Source organism: Falco punctatus, assembly GCF_963210335.1.
Source record: "Falco punctatus genome assembly, chromosome: 16".
Taxonomy (NCBI): Eukaryota; Metazoa; Chordata; class Aves; order Falconiformes; family Falconidae; genus Falco; species Falco punctatus.
Genome location: NC_137596.1, coordinates 3714752 through 3733958, shown reverse-complemented (window position 1 = coordinate 3733958; position 19207 = coordinate 3714752). Strand labels below are relative to the sequence as shown.

General features: G+C 41.9%; 2 protein-coding genes across 3 annotated transcripts in view; one reads left to right on the top strand and one right to left on the bottom strand.

Moving 5' to 3' along the window:
- The window catches only part of BARX2 (BARX homeobox 2), a 120955-nt gene extending 116650 nt beyond the window's left edge, over positions 1-4305 (bottom strand). Inside the window, exon 1 of the mRNA XM_080366633.1 lies at positions 3099-4305. The gene's annotated coding sequence lies outside the window, so the exon portion shown is untranslated. The remainder of the gene's footprint in view (positions 1-3098) is intronic.
- Positions 4306-4444: 139 nt separating this feature from the next.
- ARHGAP32 (Rho GTPase activating protein 32) overlaps positions 4445-19207 on the top strand; it is a 259498-nt gene continuing 244735 nt past the window's right edge. For both annotated transcript variants that reach the window (XM_080366610.1, XM_080366612.1), the window contains exon 1: positions 4445-4650. The gene's annotated coding sequence lies outside the window, so the exon portion shown is untranslated. The remainder of the gene's footprint in view (positions 4651-19207) is intronic.

Sequence of the window (19207 nt, the reverse complement as noted above, 5' to 3'; positions counted from 1 at the left end):
GGACTCTGATATCAAAGTTTTTTTAATATATATATATATATATATATAGTGGCAATAAAATACTGTAGGAAAAAAAATATATCTCCTATCGCTGATAAATAGGAGCTGAGATGTCTGAATACAAAACATTCAAGAATGGAGCACAGCATGTCGCAGAGTGACCAGCAGAGCAATCAGCCAGCCAGAGTCAATATAGCCACTGTCAGGAAAAGATATATTTATTCTCTGAAAACATGAGTAGGAATATTGGTAAAGACAAGTCTTTGTCTCTGCTCCCCCAGAGTCCTCTCAAACATGCCAAATTTGCTACTGAAGTCACTTGGATGAAGTCTCTTATCACTAACATCTACTTTTTGGAAACAAGCCTGGTGTCAACTGTCAATAGCAATGCTCCATTGGCTTCAACAGAGGCAAGATTTCACACTTGATAGCTCAATCCTAACCGAATTAGTAGCTTTACCAAGTGAAACAAAGATTAGTTTAAAACTGAAGTTAATGACACTGTTGTACTTTTATGCTGATGCTTTTCTCTTGATGGCAAAACACTTGCTGGTTTACCTTCATAAGGATTCTGACAAATTAGATAATCTCTCCCTGCAGTTATTATCTAGAAGCTCCTCTCCAAATTCAGCACCCCTATACAACAAGCTTTCTAAAACTACAATAGTGACCTCTCTGGCTCCTGCAACCCTGCACCAGCAAGGATTCGCCCTTCTCCCTGGGTTATATATACATATCCAGGAGACCTGTTCTCTAAATGGTGGCAGGAATTGCCTCACTCACCTCCCAAATCTAGTATGAGGCATGACTAATGCTTGTGATGTGCCCTGAAACACTGGGAGGAAAGGTGCTGTAGAAATGCAAAGCAGCTTTCAGGAACAGAAATACATTGTCTCTCACTGTTCCTTTTCCCACCTTTTTTTCTTTCAAAAGTCTTTGTTGTGGTCCCAGTTTATTTTGTAAACAGTCTAGTACAGTTTGGCAATGGCATCAGCAGCTTCTCAAAACAAACATATAAAGCTCAGAAGAAATCTCCAAATGCAACTGATTCTCTTAAATATTTATCATTTCACTCCAAGAAAAATATTTAAGAGAAGTAGAACATGAAGTAAAGGAAGGAAAGATACAGCGTTATCCCATATAAACATCTTTTCAAAGCGCAGCCAGGCCAGCTGATAGAAAACAAAACAGAACTTCAAACTAGCTATCAACATAGCTGCTCTCTAGAGCTTCTCTCAGCAGAGGCATCTTTCCAGTAACATTCCTGGACACAAAAAAAACCCACCCCCAAAAGCCCAACAGTTCGAAGCCAGCCAAAATCTCCTTCTTCAATTTCCTTAATCTTGTCTCTCAGTAGAAATAGAAGAATGGGAAAAAAAGGCACATATATAACAAGCCACATGGATCAAGAACTCGAGAGAACAAAAAACTTGTCCTCCTGATAACAAATAAATGTGCACCAGTTTTTAAAAGCTACAACTAAAAATAAAAATCATATCTGGAGGAACAGATACCTGGCCATATTCCTTCCTCTCATCCTTTGGGTAAGTTTTTTTTCCTGAAAGCACTGGCTAACTTGCTGATGAGGTGATCAGGGCCGAGTGACCTTCAGATTTGATGCGAAAAGGGCAGACGAGCCCTGCAGACACACAACAGCAACCTATAACTGGCAAGGACTGCAGCAATTCAGATCAGTCCTTTCCTGGTTGGGTGAACTGGGCACTGTACTTTTCACTCAAGTTGAACCATTTCCTGACACTGGGAAGAGCCATGAAAGTTTTCCACAAGATTAGCAAGACCAAGGACTGAGGAACAAGAAACAGAGAAAGTTTGTGTTTGGAAAACATTCTCCCTTTTTTTTGTTCAAAAAAAAAAAAAAACCAAACAAAGATGTTCAGACAAAAAGGCAGCAAGCTTCAAATCACAAGCCACAAGCTTGGTGGGAGGCAGTTAAAGGGGAAATGCAGCAGGGATCCTCAGCGCTGAGTCAAGACCTTTCTTTGATCTCCAGTTTTCTCAAGCTGCATTCCCATATGCAGCCCACCATTTGTTTTTAATTAGACAGACATAATGAAAAATACTCTGCTTGGGAAGAGCAACAAACAAGCCTTGCAAAAATCATGCAGTGACACCCAGACAAAATAAGGAAGAACTAAAACCATGACAGAGATGATGGCATCTAATGAAGAGGGAAAGGCTCAGCTGCATCGGGGATGCTCTTGGGTATCTTTCATCCAGGAATTTCAAAGTCACTCAAATCAGTGATGGACAGATAGGGATCACCTCCTCACATATTACTAAACCTTCTGTCTCCTATATATGGAGCCAACAAACCCAGTTCCGGTGCCCCAAGGTTTTATCAGCAGTAAGCCATGTGGGTATGGTCCTGGCATCCTAATTAACTCGTCAGGTTTGACAGGATCAGTTGTAGGTTGTAGCACACACAAGCACAGTAAACCACATGATTTTGCCTTGTCATCATTGTAATTTATGTATTTTTTGCCTCTTTTGTTTATTAGCCCACACAATTATGCTCTTCCCCATTTTAGGGGGTACTGTGCAACGTCTTCATGATTTGCTGCCTCCTTACACATGGAGCCCCAAACCCACCAGTGTTCTTAACTACTGTTCTGTTTGTTGGCATCTGGCACAGCATATGCTGACACGAAACAGTTCACATGTCTCAGAGCTATTGTTCCAGACTCTGCACAGTTACAGTTATCACCAGTTACTCATGATGGGCTTTGAAAATTTTCATCACAACAACTAAAAATTCTACAAATCTTTTAAATTAAAGTTCACAACTCAGAACTTCTCCATGCTTATGGCTTGCTTTTCTTAGTCGCCCAATACATTAGCAAACAGCGGTATCATTTATCCAAACACTCTGGATAGCTAGTATCGTCAGAGTCTTAGTGTAGATTACATACTATATTTACAGTGTTTCACAGATGGAAGCGAAAACCAAAAAGCATCAAAACCAGCTTGTGGAATAGTTTCAACTATGCCTCTCATTTTCTGAAAGCGCATCAAGTAGGCCACTTCATATCTGCTTTTGCAATGCAAATGTCACCCTGTGGCTAAGGCAAAGCACATACCACAGCTCTCACATGAACTGCCAGGTGCACGGTGACACGCGTGATCCACACCATAGCTGCATATTCCTCAGAACTGTGCCGCTGGGCCTGTGCCAAAGGTAGAGAGCGCTCGCAGAGTAACTGCCTCGCAATGCCACTAGTGAAGGAATAAATAAACACTAGCAAACAGATTTTTAACCTCTGTGGTCACCCAATGGCCTAACGGCCAGAACAGATTTTCAGCATTGCCTACTGCTAGCAAAATCAAGTCACGTGTTTCTGAAAATGCCAGCGATACAATAAAGCATCTATAAAGGCAAATCATAAAGTGTTTAGGGGCAGCAACAGAAACACAACACCAGGGTAACATCTCTACCAAAGCATTGCGGGACCTTCCATTCAACAAGGTGCTTATCTGGAGGAAGGGGTTTGCGGTGAACACTTAAACCTCATTTAATTTAAGTTACAATTAACTTTTTCTGATAAAACAACACTGCCTCAAGACCAGGTTTAATACATTTGAAGCTAATCCAGATGGGAAGGCTCTGTATTGTGAACAGGGTGTGCAAGTAGCCTGTTCGTAGGTAAACAAGCCCTTTGAGGTAAAGCGCCCTTCTTGACTAATTTCTTGCCTGTCTTTCTTGATTAAGTTCTTGACTAACTTCTTGCCTGTTTTTCTTGACCAACTTCTTGACTTTCGTTCTTGCACTAACCCAGTGGAGGCGGGAGGGCTCTGGTCCAGGCAGGTGCCTGACGTATGTCCCTCCTGGCTGGGACCCATCCCTCAGAGAAGGAGAGTGCCTGGCCATAATAGAAATAATAATACAATCGCAACAAGAAACAAACTTGAGGATCTCTGGCAAAACTCTGGGTACGCTCCCTCCAGCACACTGCCCGAACAGCCACTGCCTCACGCCCAGCACACGCAGCGGCTGCTGCACACCGCAGTCCCCGTCCCTCCTGAGGCCCAGCACCCCGCCCAGCGCCACCTGCCCTCCCCCCTCAACAGCCCCGCTGCGGCCTCCCCCCTCGCACCGACGCGAACACTTCCCCAGCCCGGCCGGACGCCACGCCTCGGGCATCCCCCGGGGCGCACGGTGAGGCCTCCCCCTGAGCAGAGCCCAGGTGCGGTGGGCCGCCCCCGGCCCAGCCCCAGCCCGCCGCGCTCCCGCCCTTCCCGCGCAGCCCCCGCCGAGCCTCGCCCCACCGCAGCCCCGCTGCCGCCGGTTCGCGCCCAGCCCCGGGCAGGTGGGCGGCCCTTCCCGCCGCTGCCCACCCTCCGCCCCGGCCCCGGCCCCGGCCCCGGCCCGCCCTGTCCCGGCTTCGGGGAGGAGCCAGCGAGCGGCGGCACCGCGCATGGGCCGGGGAGCCTTTCTCTGAGCCGGGGAGCGTGTGCGAGGGGGGCGTGTGCCGGCCGCGGTTCCCCCTCACCCAGCGGCGCCCGGGCCCTTCCCCGCGGCTCGTTCCCCGTCGTCTCCTCACCTGCGGCGGCGGCGGCGGCCATGGCGGCGGGACGCGGCTGGTAGGCGGCGGTAGGGGCGCCCGGGCTCGGCCCCCGCGGTGGCGGAGCGAGGTGAGTGGCGGGGAGGGGAAGGGCTGAGGTGGGGGGGACGGGGTCCTGTCGCGATAGCGGCCCGCACGTCGCGATAGGCGGCGCCGGGGGGTGGGTGAGGGGAGGGGGCGCGCGCGGCAGCCCCGCCAGCGGTTCGGCCGTTGCCGCCAACGGAGGCGGCCGGTGCTTTCAGCCCCGCCGTGAGGGAGCGGGGGAAAACAAACAAATAAAACGAGTCCTGGCTCTCTCTGGCGGCTTTTTCTGTTGTTTGTATGTCCCCCCTCCCCCGCCCGCGATTAACAGCACGCGTTCCGTCGCCGTCCTCCAGGGCAGGTCTCTGAGGTGGATCGATTCGCCTTATCGCCGAAAAATCGTTTGTTGGGCAAGAAGGGATAATTAATTGGGATTTGGGCAAGAAGGGATAATTGGGATTCCAGCCTGCGTGTGCCGTTCCCCCCGCTGCTCGGGCGCGGGGAAGACCCGGCGGTGCGCTCCCTGGCCAGCCCGGCTTTGTGCTTGGCCCTCTCCTCCATTGTGCGGGCTGGCCTTTGTGGAGGGTTTCATGGGGCCTTTTTTTAATGCCTTGTTAGACCTTTTCAGGTGCAGCGAACGCCCCCGGGTTCTGCTGGGGTCGCCCGGGGTGCTCGGCCGGTGACATCTGGGCGCTGGGGAGCCGTGTGACATGGAGGGGCGCCCCACGTGCGTTCCGCACCCTGGAGGTGTTTTTTCTGGAAGACCTTGGCTAGCTTTCCCACCAGATTGCAATGGGGAGATGAGCGAAGGGTAGCGGTGCAGGGTCTTTAGAGGAAAGATCCATTGCACATTTGGACCTCGGAGTGAGCGAGGGCTTCAGCTTGAGAAAAAGGTAAATTAACCTTTGAAACTTGCATTTATGTACTCGCTTATGTTTTTCCTTTCACAAACAATGCGTCCCATCTCTTTCTCCCCTGAGAACCTGGCTCGTGTCGCAAACTGCTGCTCCAGACCGGACCAATGGCTGTTGAATTGTCAGAAGGTGATAGGAATGAGTAATTTGTTGTTACATCTCTGTACTTTCCACACAAGATAGTACAGAAAACAGCACTTTGGACAGAGGCTCGAACAACCTTCACTGGGGATGGGTGTCCAGTTTGTTGTGTTGGTTGATACTGTCATTGGTAAGAATGCAATTTAGAGGAAGAAGGGAAAAGGCAAGAAGGTCACAGCTTAAAACATGCTATTTTGTTTCAAGAAAGAGCTATAAACCTAAAGTGTGTTATCCAGAGGTGACTGGACACTCCTCTTTGACATGGAAAAGAATGAATAAGCTTCCAAGACTCTTAAAAGAATACCTAGTTCCAGTGTTTGAGGTTTGTGCATGGGATAGATCCCATTTTCTACAGAACAGGGACAAATGTCCTGCACGCATTTATTTAGAACCATGCAGTTTCTTTCCTGCTGCACAGATGTCTTTTCTCGTTTTGCAAAATTAGATTAGCCTTGAGTGAACAATTTATTTTGACTGGTAAGTAAAATATTACATATTTCTCATGATAAAAGAGCAATCAAAGAGTGCATGTTCTTGGACTGATATATTTTAACAGAACTTATCTGAGGTTGCTTGTGCTGTACCAGGGTGTGTACCCTTGTGTAGCTGATGGTTTTGTAATGTTTGAATGTATAGGAGCTATCTGGAAGAATCAAAATTTTATTCCTTTGAGGGCATATAGTGATTGACATGATGAAGGGGCAGGGGCGAATGGCATGAGTCTGGCAACATACGTTCTGTAAAACTGATTATTTGGGGAAACAACGGAACTACTAGTGTTAATGTGGTATTAATGCTGTGCATAATGTACGGAAATATTAGTTCATTGCCAGAAGCAAATTATTGTTCAATCTTTCAGCTTGGGGTCTTAATCTTGGATTTGTTTGTTTAAAGTATATTTATCAAGTTTTTTAAGAAACAAAGAGCATCTGAGGTAGGCCAGCAGAAGTACTGCTGGGTAATTATTTTACTTTTTAGGTTTTGTGTACGGTTTGCAGCTGGATGGTGCAGTGTTTTTGTGCCACTTGGCGATGGGTTGTGAAATATCAGTGTCCCAGCTCTTAGTACTCTATTTTTCTGTAATGCAAAGTGAGGGAAGTGATGATGTCGCTGAATTGAAGGGGGAAGGTTTGCAGTGGTGACATACTGGTTGGGGAGAAGATCCCAGAGGGAGTGGAGGACATCTAACAGAAAGGGAAATAGTGCTACTTTAGCCATTTCCCCCTGGGCTTCTGTTTCTTTTGTGAACTTCTGAAAAGGAAATGTCATTTTGCTGTTTGAATGCATTGTTTTGCATGAAGTGTCAGACCACATTACGAGGATGATTCCAGTCAACTTCCCCCATTTCAAAACAAACACGTCAAATATTGTAATACATTTATACAAAAGTTCAGTGTTTTGCAGGAACCGAGTATACCTATTTACAAAAATAAATTATGTTTTTCATACTTTATTGTGGCTAGAAGATTTTGTATAGGAGAGAAAAATTGGTATGGGTTCCCTTGGCTTTTACGTCCTTCTTTCCACAAATGAGAGGAACACATTGGCCTCTTCGTGAACTGGGGGATTATTTTCCTTTGTGCTTCCTCTCAAAATATTCTTATCCGTGCAGCAGTTGTATCTGATTCCAGTGGCTGCGACCATGGCAAGTGCTATTGTTTCACAGTTGTTGGCTCGATACCATTTTGGCTGAGCCCAGGGTGAGGGCAGAAAGGGAAGAAGATATAAAGAGACGTAGGTAGATTTGTAAATTATACTTGCAAAAACCTGGACTAATTGCTCTCGTGGGACTGTAAGTATGGGTGGCTTCTGTCAGGTGCAGCGTGTGCAGGTGCGGGGCCAGTTCCCTCTCCCAGCTGTGCTCTTGAACTGCAGCTTCTAAGGTTTCAGCCTTTAGTGGGCTGCAGCAGCGCATTTTGAACCAGCAGAGTCTGTGAGCTTGTTGGTGAGGGGCTGGACATGGTAGCTCTGAGCTGAGAAGGGTCTTGACAAACCCATTCTCCTCCACAGGACTTGGGCAAGAATTTGAACTTGAATGTGAGCACGGATTTGATGTCTGTGCCTACAACAGTGAAAGTTGTTCAGATTCACTGTTTGGGTCTGGTAGCTGCCCTCGGGGTGTCTAATACCATGATATGAAAGAAACAAATTGAAGTGTTTATCAACTTCTAAAGTCCACAAGTGTTTTCCTTGGAAAAATAAGTCAATTTGGCATCTGGGGTGAAGCAGGTCAACAAGTCTGGTCAGCATGTGGATTTTCACAGTGATTTCTATTCTTATGCTAATCCTTTGAGCAGGCTGGCTGTGTGCTGTTAGCCAATGCGAGGGAAGGGATGTGCATACTGAGGACGCTAAAGGGAAGCCATTTTTTTGTAGTTATTGTTATGCAGATTAGGTCTTCCAGCCAACTAGCATTTGGAGAATCGCATAACCTGAGGATATAATGCTGCAGGTCAGCAGTCATTTAGCAATTCTCAGCCGGTTTGGTTGAAACTTTCTTTTCAACTTTAATTCTGTGGGGGTTTTGTTTTGTTTTAAATCCATGTTGTAGCTGCAAACAAATTGTTTGGTGCTGAACAATTAAAGTTGGAAAACCTAAATTTTCAATTTTTAATTACTGTGTTGGGTAAAAAGTGTAGGAAGGCAGCAAAGCTGTCACTCCACTGATACAGCTATGAGCTGCTCATTTGAATCCTACTTTTACTTCTGTTGGTGACTTGCTATGTTTCTCGCACACTGTTTTTCTGCATTGCCTCGATTTCTGCTCTGTAAAACACTTTATAGATTGTTAAGCAGTCTGTGTGTGTATGTGCCTAGGTGTGTATGCACGCCAGTTGAAACAGTGTAAAATATGTAAATCTTACTCGGAAGACTTTATTTCTTTGCTGTATATTTGTTTCCTAGAGATTGTTTTAGAAAAAGGAAGTAATGAAGTAATGGAAGAGTCTGAAAGAAGCGCTGCAAGTTAGTGTATTGTTGCATATAATATATGCTGCAACTCTACGTGGTTTCCCTGCCGTAACGATTCTGGCTAACATCCTTGGGGGCTTCTGCAGTACAATTTACTAGGCTGGGGCCGTTGTTGAGCATGTTAAGAAGCCTTTGTGTGTTTTATTTAAGTGGTGTTTTGTGTTGCTGGAGTCTATATATACTTGAGTAGATCACCTTATTACATTTGTGTGTATGTGGTGTTAGGTTCTTCGGCAGTGTGCAAAATAATTAAAAACCTGCCCTTTAAACTATTTAGTAAATTGGATTTGCTTTACCAGCAGTGGGACAGGAAGTTAATCGTATTTAAGCTGATGTTGACTTTTCCAATCTGATTTTCCCTGGGAAGAAACTTTACTAGCTAGTTGTTAAATGCACAGTTAATTAGCTACTGATTGTTTAAGCTGATAAACCAATGCTACCAGGTTTACTGTAATCAGTTTGGTAAATGTGCCATGTATACGCTTCCTTATGTTATTGTCTTGCTTTTTGATTAAACACAATATTAACTATCATTATACTAATTATGTGAATACATTTAGATGGTATTGTCAAGTGATGACTATGACATCTGACTGTTATTACTCGCTGGATGTTCGTTTGCTCTGTGCTTAGTTACATGGGTGTAGTTCTGGGGTTCGTAGTGTTATCTGTGAATCTTGTAACAGGTGAGAATATGGCTCGGTGGCTCCTGTCTTTTAACTGGTGGTTTAGAAAATGAAGTACCCCTAAATCTCCACCTTTTAAAATCATTGTTTTAAGAACCTTTATTTTCTTTTAGTCTTGTTTCTGCAGCTGAGTTGCAACATTTTGAGCATGTCCTGTTGATGTGGCTTGAAGTCACTAGTTGAAGCAATAGTTCAGCCTAAACTACTGCTCAATGAATCATTCATCCTCTTGTCATCTCAGTTGCTGATGAAGAAGCTGCAGTTGCTGCTCCTCCGTTCCCTTCATGGTGTGCCCAGTGCTTTTGCTTGTCCACATCTCAGCCTACAGTGTTTGTGGGTCGAAAGCATTGATTTTTGTATCCATCGTAACTTTTTAAGAATCGGAGAAAGTGGGGTTTCCGCAGTTAATTCATTAAACCAGGACCACAAGAAGTTTGGAGCCTGGCGTCCTATGGATTTCATGGTCAAATTAAATGTTTAAATATCCCTGAGGTTATTTGTTGGATGGAGGAACACTTGGTCAGCCACAGCCTGAGTTTACAGCCTTAGATCTCCAGGTAGTGGATCTGTAACATAAGGGTCAGGCGACGCTAAGCGCTGTTCTGTCACAGTTCAAATTGTGCTTGTGGGTGCTAGTCTACTTTTTAAGAGGCTTTATGCTAGTTGAACAAGTTGTCAGTCCTGTGTTACTTTAATTTTGTCTTGCTCCATCTTTTCTACCTTACAACAAGCCTAAAGTCACAAACAGGTGGAAATTTTTTACAGAAGAAGTTTGCTCATGTGACATCACATGCTGTGTTTCAAATTGACGTCAGTGGGTAGTTCAGCAATACGCGGACATAGTAGTGGTCCCCCAGCCATGGCCCCAAAATCCAGTTGTAGAGAAGAATGATGCCGATTTCATTACTACTGGTAACTTACTTTTAAGATACAAGGATGAAAGGTGGTATTCTAAAAGCTTTGTTGTCACTTACTGGCAGATTGAGGTAATCCGTTTTGCTAAAAATAACTTTGATGGCAAGGTGTTAGGTTCTTACAGGTGGTTTGAAAATTCTTGCTTCTTTAAGAAAATAGCGTATAATCCTCTGTGTATTTTGTTATCTGAGACATCTATCACTGACGAAACAATTGTCTATTAAAATGGCAAAGGTAAGATTTCTGTGGGGGGTTTTTTGTTTGTTTTTTTATTTTTTATTTTTTTTAAATATTTATTTCAGTAACTGTTTCCTGGCATTTGGGAGGTGACCTTTTGTCTCAGTACTCAGAATGGTCAAGGTGCATGTGAGGGCTATGGGGGAAATGACAAGATACGGTGCTTGGTGTTTTGAAAGCAGTTTGGTGGCTTTTTTTGGTGCCAGTGTGAAAACTAGTTTTCCAAATCCAAATGTAACAATTTGGACGTATTCTTACTGACTTCACTAGGAGCATAAGCATGGCTATTATGAAGAAGAATGTAGCTGGACAACTCCTGTTTGAGGATAATTTTAATTATGGCAAGAGCCTTTGAATATTTGCTGTTATTTACCCTTTTACTCCTTGTTACAATTCATGAATGTCTTCATTAGATTTCATAATAGCCAGTCAGTGTACTGATTGATACCTTTTGTGTTGTGTGTTCTACAAGAAGTATTTCTAGAGTCAGCTCCCACCTGCTAGGAACAATCAGTCTTTTAAAAGGGTAATTTCAGTATTTTTTTCAATTTATTTTTAATTCAAAAAGCCTGTTATCCTGCTCAGTAATGCACCTTGCTATTTTTTCTACCAGATTTAAATAGCAGCTGATACAATCTGATAGAATCTTTACAAATTTTATTAACCATTTCCATATCAGCTTTTGATGGAATATGAATATATTTTAGTAGTTGGTTTCCATAGCTTGCCCATGTGATCATCATAGTCTCATCCCTTACACTCTGGCTGGGATGTAAACCATAAAAATTGCTGTTTGGGTATCATTGTTTATTTGCAGTACATGTATGTGTCAGTGTATTATTTTAAAAATTGCTGACAGGTGGCACTTTTGCACTAAAATGTAAAATGTGTACAATTTAATTATAAAACTCACAAATAAATGAGCAATAGCTATAAATATTACATTCAGATAAAAGGAAAAAAATTCTTTTATACAGTCTTTATACCAAAGTGTGTTGATCCTTCCTCGCTTCTGCGTATCTGTGGAAGTGTAATATGTTTGCTAGAAGTTGATTCAGTAAGCAGTAGTTTATTTCAGAAAAAGTTCTGATAATTTATTCTTGGAAGTGTAAATGAGATTCCATAGTCCTTCAGCTGAATGATGCACAAGGCAGGCTTCAGCTGTAAAGTTCAATCAGTGGTAACTGCTGCAGCCTGTTTCATTGAAGAAACAGGAACAAAAGTTTGTTTGTAACTACTCTGGAACTGAGAACAAAGGCTGCGGGGACCTTTGAACCTCTGTGGCTGTGCATCTGAAGGAGGAATTGTTCAAGAATGGGAAAAACTGCCAGAAGACCAGAGATCTGCTTTTCCCTACATCTTTCTACAGCAATGTTCAACAACCACATTTAAAGTAAGAAAAAAAAAAAAGTTAGTTAATTGGAAGACTTCCTTACTTGTTCTTCCCACCAAGCTCTGATTTGATAATCAAGTATGCAGGAGTGGTTAGTCTATCACTTTTTTTTTTTTTTCCCCCCACTGAGTAAGCTTCAAGCAAATGAGTGTGTGTGCTTTTTGTCTTTTTTTCTCTTTAAAGAAATCTTAATGATTGATTACATCCTTAAACATTCTGTTCTCTCTCAAATGTTCTGTGCAAATCATTCTGGCCTATGAAGCCATTTGTTTCCCCTGCTTCTTGGTGGTGTTCTGACTTCACAATTATTTTTCATTCTGTGATAGCTGGTCTCAGGGAAGATGGGAGGGAATAATCAGTCCTCTGAAGAAATTGTTTCTTTTCTGCGAAATATGTTGACTGGCACGTTGAGGGTTACAGTCTCTGGTGGATTGTCCAGCATGAAGGTTCTGCTTCAGGCAGCAATTTGTGCCTTATCATTCACCTTCATGAATTTTACAAGGCTTAAAGATAGGATGGGCTGTACTGAAAGAACATATTCTCTAAATTGCTTCATGAGGAGGGAGAGAAACCACAGTATTGAGTGTTTATTATTTTTCCTTCATTAATGAACATAACACACCAGCTGGAAAAAACACAGTTGTTCATTTATATTTCTCAGCCTGTACATGCAACTCGTAAGTGTGTTCAGGCATGCATGTAATGTTCATGTCTGACAGACGGGAAAGGCTGGGGGTTGCCCCACATAGTCCCTCAGGAATTGGATCAGGTCTGCCTTGCAACCTGTGACTCTTGAGAAAGCTGGCAGGAGGTCAGCGCCATTGAAGCAGGGGCACGGTACGAGTTCTGGCATCTGGTGTTCTTCTGCTGGGCTTTGTTCAGTCACTGTCAGAGAAGGTGGTCATCGCGTCGGTCGGCAGAGACGTGATGTTCAGGTGGCTGCAGCCAGCTTGGCCTCACAGAGCATCACTTGGGGTATTCTTTTGGTCCCCAGTCTCAGAAGAGCACAGAAGAAAGTGAAAAAGCTCTAGATACCAGAAAACAGAGTAGCAATCAGGCATGGTTTAGTTGACAGATAAGTATTTCCTCTCACTGTTGGAGAGGAAAACAGTCCATTTCTTTTTTTGGAGTGTTAAATTGTTAGGAGTCTTCAATCCCTTTCCCCCCCATTTTTTCCTAAGGGGTACATGCATGACAGGTTGACCGGCAGGGTAAAGTTTATGTAGACTGTTTGTGTTGTACGTTCAGCCTGCCTTTTCAGCGTGCCCAGACGACAGTGTCTCTCAAATGTCTCCTCTTGCTTCTTAAAACTGTTGTCCTCTTTCTAACTTTTGGCTGCGGTCTCTGTGAAATTAGGCTGTGTTACAGGGAAATTCAGCTTTCTGTCTTCCAGGCAGTATGTAAACCTGGCTCCCAGGAGCATGAGAAAACTGTATGGTGGTTGCCCTTGTATTTCTGAAGTTCTTTACAGTGTACTCGTTGGTTGTCACTGTGCTTTTTGCTTCATCCACTGTTAAGATGTACAACAGCTTGAAATACGCCAGTGACCTATCATTTTTTTAAAAAGATTTCACCATAGGAAGTATTCTTTACCTAATATTTTCAGTCATCCATACACAGAGCAATTGCAAATTGCATAAGGAAGCGAATACATTTGGCTATTTAGTTATGTAGCCATATTGTATTAATTCAGGAGGAATTTAGCTGTCTAGAGTACAGCATAGTAGCTTTCTGAGCATTTTCACCTAGATTACAAGAAAACTTTTCCTTGATTGCATAATTTGCTATAGGTACCTTTGCATTTCTTGTTGGTCAAATACTGAGTTTAAAAATTAAATTGCAGTTAACTTCTAAGATTAAAATTGGGAATGAAAACATATAGATTAGTGTTTTAGAAAACTTAATGTGTCAGTTCTTATAGCTAGAAAACATGTGTGTGGAGGAGGGATGCCATATGGCTGCTAAATATAACACAACTTTCTCCTGAAAGCAGTCTAAAAAGTACAGAAGTTCACAATCTGGTATCTGTGTTTTTAATAAGAATGTGCTGCAGATTTTAAGAATCTTAGGAGTGCAAACTAAGGTAATGGGAATAGAGCCAACAAGTAATCCAATAAAATTTAAGTATTTCCTGTAAAGAGGTGATACTGGCTGACACACTGGAAAGATGGTCATCATCTTGCAGATACTGGACCCTTTGTTAGCAATTTCTTTAAAGTGTAAGGGCAGTGGTAGCTGTCCAGGTTACGTCAGTTTTCAGTGCTCCCTACCCTCTAGGTCCAACAGCTTGTATTCTTGTTTTCTTTAAATATTTGCACTGGTACATCCTGGTGCTGGGATGCTGGGGAACTCTTATCTTCTGCTGTAACCGTCTGAATCAGGAAAATGTGCTTGTGGTGGCAAGACTTGGGAGTAGTTATTCTGGAAATTTTTTAAATTATTTTGTTAAGTATTTGTTAATACTACTCACTTTTTGTGGTTTTGTGGAGATGCTGCCAAAATGCAGATGATTCCACGTTTTAAGAATACAAATATAATTGAAATATAGTATCATTTCTAGTAAATGACTTACAGTTGTGTGTGTGTGTGCATTTGAAGGGAGTGAAAATTAGTGATATCCTGTGCGGCATAGTATTTCTACATAGATTCCAGTAATGGACATTTTTGTGAAATACTTGGCCATGTAGATTAGTAATCTTTCTGATGAGGAAAGCCCATGAGGAACACAGAGCTCCAAAATGACTGTGACTTCCCCCGCGCCCCCCCCCCCCAAAAAAAAAAAAAAAAAAAATTAAAAAATTATCCACCATGCCATGCTGTCACTCTCCTCTTTTTGAGTGGAAACATCCAAAATAGGTATTGAATTTCTGATTTAGCAAAACATTTTAGAGTATGTCTGATGTGAGCATGTGAGTAATCCTAGGGCTCTGTATGGGATAAAAGGCATTGCTGAACAGAGGCAGAAATATCTGATAGGAAAAGCTTATCCTGGAAAAGAATCAGAAGAGAAACTATATTGGTTATATTCCTTAAGGCCTTTAAAATATTTCAAAGGGATGAGTATAGATTTACTGATGGGGTTTTGGTGACTAAAAATGCAGTTATGCAAATTGCAGCTTGTTGGGGCAGGGAGAATTAATTTATGTACTTGAGCACATGTGCTATTTCACTGTTTTCTCTATGAAGTTGAATTATAGACAACAAGAATGTACTTTGTTGTTCTTTAATAATAAATAACAGCATAGCAGTTTTGATCTTCAAAGCACTGCTCAGACCTTAATTAATCTTCATAATAGTCCTTTGAAAGACTTAAACTTAAAAATATTCCCTACCCTTTTGGACGAGGAACTCCTTAACATGGACACGTTAGAGGATTTGCTAAGGGCCATGTTGTCAGTGACTGCTGGGACAGTTGCTCAGAAATTCCTGGCCCTGCGTGCTTTGGCTAGTTCTGGAGGCTGTGTTGCTTCTAGTTTATGCATTTACATTTCTAAAAATGTGCATACTTAAAGAAAGGTAGTTCTAAATTCTTTGTGTAGTTTCAGATTTTCAACCTGTATAATGTGTAAGTGTTAACTTATACATATGCATGTTGGAATTTCCCTTTTGAATATTCCTCTAGGTGCAAAGTGCTAAAGGTTTGTGTGTGTGTGCGCGCCTCAGAGTGGTGTGTGGGAGCAGGTATGCAAAATTGCACATCAGAAAACCTGGGTCACAGCTTTTGTGTTAGAGGAGGCAAATAAAAGCATATGACTTTACAGTCTATAGAACACACAATAAATAGAAAGTGTCTCTCTGTCTGCCTTCTGTAATATTCCTAATTCTTTATAAGATTTAAAATAAGGAAAAGAGGAATTTATGTAGATGTTTGATTTTCAAGGTTTTTCGTAGATAAATGTTGATTTAAGTTCTAAAACAAGTTTAGAGAGTACATTCCTGTCTGAAAACCTGTAGCCTACGTTTGGAGAATAAAATAAAAGTGGCAAGATAAAACTGAGACTGTTCAACTCATCTGGGAAAACGGTTCAGCAGGAGGTGTAATCTAAAGGTGACGATCTCTAAACAACCCACTGTGAGCAGAGTCTGGAGAACAGCGAAGCTTTGTGAATCGTGCATTTTTCTCACAAACAATAGGAGTATTCATTAATAAATATAACTATGCGAACTTGTTACTGCTGAAGATAAGGGACTCAAAATGCTAGCTGTCACGAGAAACTCATCGATATATCACAGCATTCACGTCTGTGTTAGATTCTGACATAACAGACCCAAGGTCAAAGTGTTTAATACTCTTGGTAAACTCAAAATAGTTGTTCACCAACAGGGATGATTCAAAATAATGAGTAGCCCCTGACAGGTGTGTTTATAACAGACTCCATCTTTGGTGTAAGGTGTTGTAATTTCTGCTGGAGATTGCACCGATTTGCATGAGGAATGAACATGGAATAGCTTGCAAAGTAGAAAACTGACAACCTGTTAAACAGGTTTGAAGAATTCTTCAGTACGAACAGCTAAGTCAGCAGAGTCCTGTAACTAATGCCAGAAAACCTTGTTATACTTAACCTGGTGACCTTGTCATCTCAGAAGAACTTGCTGACAGCATGGTGCTTACAGCTTTGTTTGGGTGAAGGTCTTTTCAGCATTCCCTGCTGTGGTTTAAAAGTTCCTAATTGTTTGGTACATGCATTCAGAGGAGAAATCTGTGAAGCGATTTAAATGTCTGTCTTTAATTTGTTAGAAATGCAGTGACTTGGGCTGACTCAGGGGTCAATATGAATACTGTGATTTGTTTTGAATACAAAATGTGAATAAAATGTCCATTTGGGAAAGTTGTTAGAAGTTTTTGGAGTTCTGAACTGTTTAGTCTAGTGTTACGTACAAAATACTGTAGAGATTTGCATTAGCAAAATTTTGCAAGTAACGTGTTTTCCTATGCTGGGCTTAGGCATCCTGTTCTCTTGCATTTTTGATACATGAGAGCAGTAAATCTTGATTTGAAAGAGGGCAGAACATTTCCAAGTCAGGGAACTGCAGCCCCATAACCTATACAACGTGTGAAGAATAAAACCTATAGGTCTCCCTGCTATGAATTGTGTTACTGGGCTTCTGGAAGCTACTCAAGTGTTCAGAGTGAAAAATTGGACATCAACAAACGAGTCAGTAAGTGTATTGTAATTTCTCAGGTACTTTGGCAATAAGGAAAGGTATCAGTAATTCAGTAACCACATGATTCTGGACCATCTGTGTCTGATAATCTGATAACTGATATGTGAGATCCAATGGGATAAGCTTTCAGAGAGGCAGAGGTCTGATGCCTTTCTGAAGGATACACTGCAAAAATGCTCCTGGTTAAAAATAACACTGGGGTGTATGAACTTGGATACCTTTCACGAGTTTTTCGTGCTACTTTTACAAATATACAAATATATTACGTGAAGTGAAAAAAGTGAAAACAACATACAGGAAAGGTTTGTTATGTGTTTTGAAGTTGGTGTTTTGTTTGTTTTTGTTTTTTTTTTAATGCCTGGAATTCATTTCTGGGCCTCAGTGTGTGCAGACGTGTGTGGCGCTCCTACATACCCTGACAGAGGGCTTTTTTCCCCTTCCTGGAAGGCCTCCTTCGTGCTGCATCTAGCAAACTTCTTTGAGAGTGGAGACACTATAGTATCTTCTTGAAACAAAGTAAAATCTCATCCCTAATTAGCATTATGAGCGTTACTGATAGTTTACCTATTCATAAGGACATTTGGAAGTTAAGATAGTGGGATTTGACATGTTAATGCATGGGCATGGATAGATGAGTTAAAGTATTAGCTTTTAAGTCTTTTAATTCTTGCCTGAAATTTGCTGGCAAGTTGCTAAACAAAGTGCTGTTTGAGGGACTAGACAGTAACTGTGTATGAAAGATAGATCTGAAGGATCTTGCTGTTGTATTTAATTTTCCAAAATAACATCATAGTCAATTGGTTCTCTTCCCAAATGCTGCATATTCTAAATCCAACTAATCTATGTGGTGTTCAGAGACTAACCCTTCCTTTTGGACCAACAGACCTTGTAAAACACATGAAAGCAATGCATGGATTATTTTTTTTCCAGTTGGTTTAGCAGGCCTCAGTTGAGCAAGTCTAATAAATCAATAACTCCTAAGAACTCAGGTTGTTCTTGTCAGTTAAGACAGTGGCAAAAAAACCACCACCCAAATCAATGTTTTTTTTAAGTGGGGGTAGTATGTCAGTTCAGTAAGTGTGCAGTCTAGCTTGGCATCTGTCAGTGGCACTAGTTTCTTTGCCCTCGGGCATTGTGGGCTGATTTGCCTGACCTTTGAAAGGATTAATGTTTGAACACCGTGTGAATTTTCTTGGTATTGCTGCTTAAAGTAAGATAGTTTCCATTTGTGCGGGGAAATATGGATGACACGTAGCTTTAGAGAATGCTTTTTGAAAGGTGATTTGTTAAGGTTGTTTGCTGACTGACATATGGTATGACATACGGTGCTGTTTACCACCTCTGTGTCTGAACTTACAGGGAAATTATTTTCTTCTTTTGAACATTTAACTCTATTAAGCACTTGTATACATCTTCCAGCATTGCCCTGGCCAAACTGATTTACACTTTCCTTTTCTTCTGTTTGTCCCACCTTTTTGTGACTGTTTGTTTCCTTCTTTTTTATGTTATAAAGAGATTTTAATGTTTCAGGGGCTGAAGGTCTCAGTAGCAACTAGCACTTGAAAATCTCTCTCAACTTTTTACCTGCAGCCTTCAAGCTGTTAGGTTTCTCTTACCTTCCTAGGAGATGGAAATGCATGCCAGGTCAACTACTGGGCTGGAAAAATTGCTCTCTAGTAAAATCTAGTGTAAAATTTTCTTTCAAAGTCCTAGTTCTCCTCTGAAATAACAAACTTTTGAAACAGTAATTAGTGAGTGAGGATGAAGAAATGATGTCAGAGGTGCCATAGTTTTGTTGAAAACCTGATTTGTAGTGGAAGGGTGTGTGTGGGGAAATAACATGGAACATACTGTTATCTTAAACCTGGGCGAAAGTAGCTTTAAGATGGAGTTTCTGGAAGAGTACATCATGCCTTTCAGCACTGGTGGAAGATGTTGAAATGAAAAGACTTTAGAGGGAGAAAAAATGCGCTGGACTTTTCCAGGCATGACTCCTGATACCGTGGAAGTTGCTGTTGGATTTGCTGTCTTCCAGGTGGACCTGTGTAGGGATTGCAATGAGCATTCTGTTTATTTGTGTTATTAATGCTTTTTCAACAAATACTTGTATTCCCCATAAGCATATGTATAACTGCAGATCTTAAAAATCTGAAGTGAAACAAATGCTCAAGTGTAGATTTATAT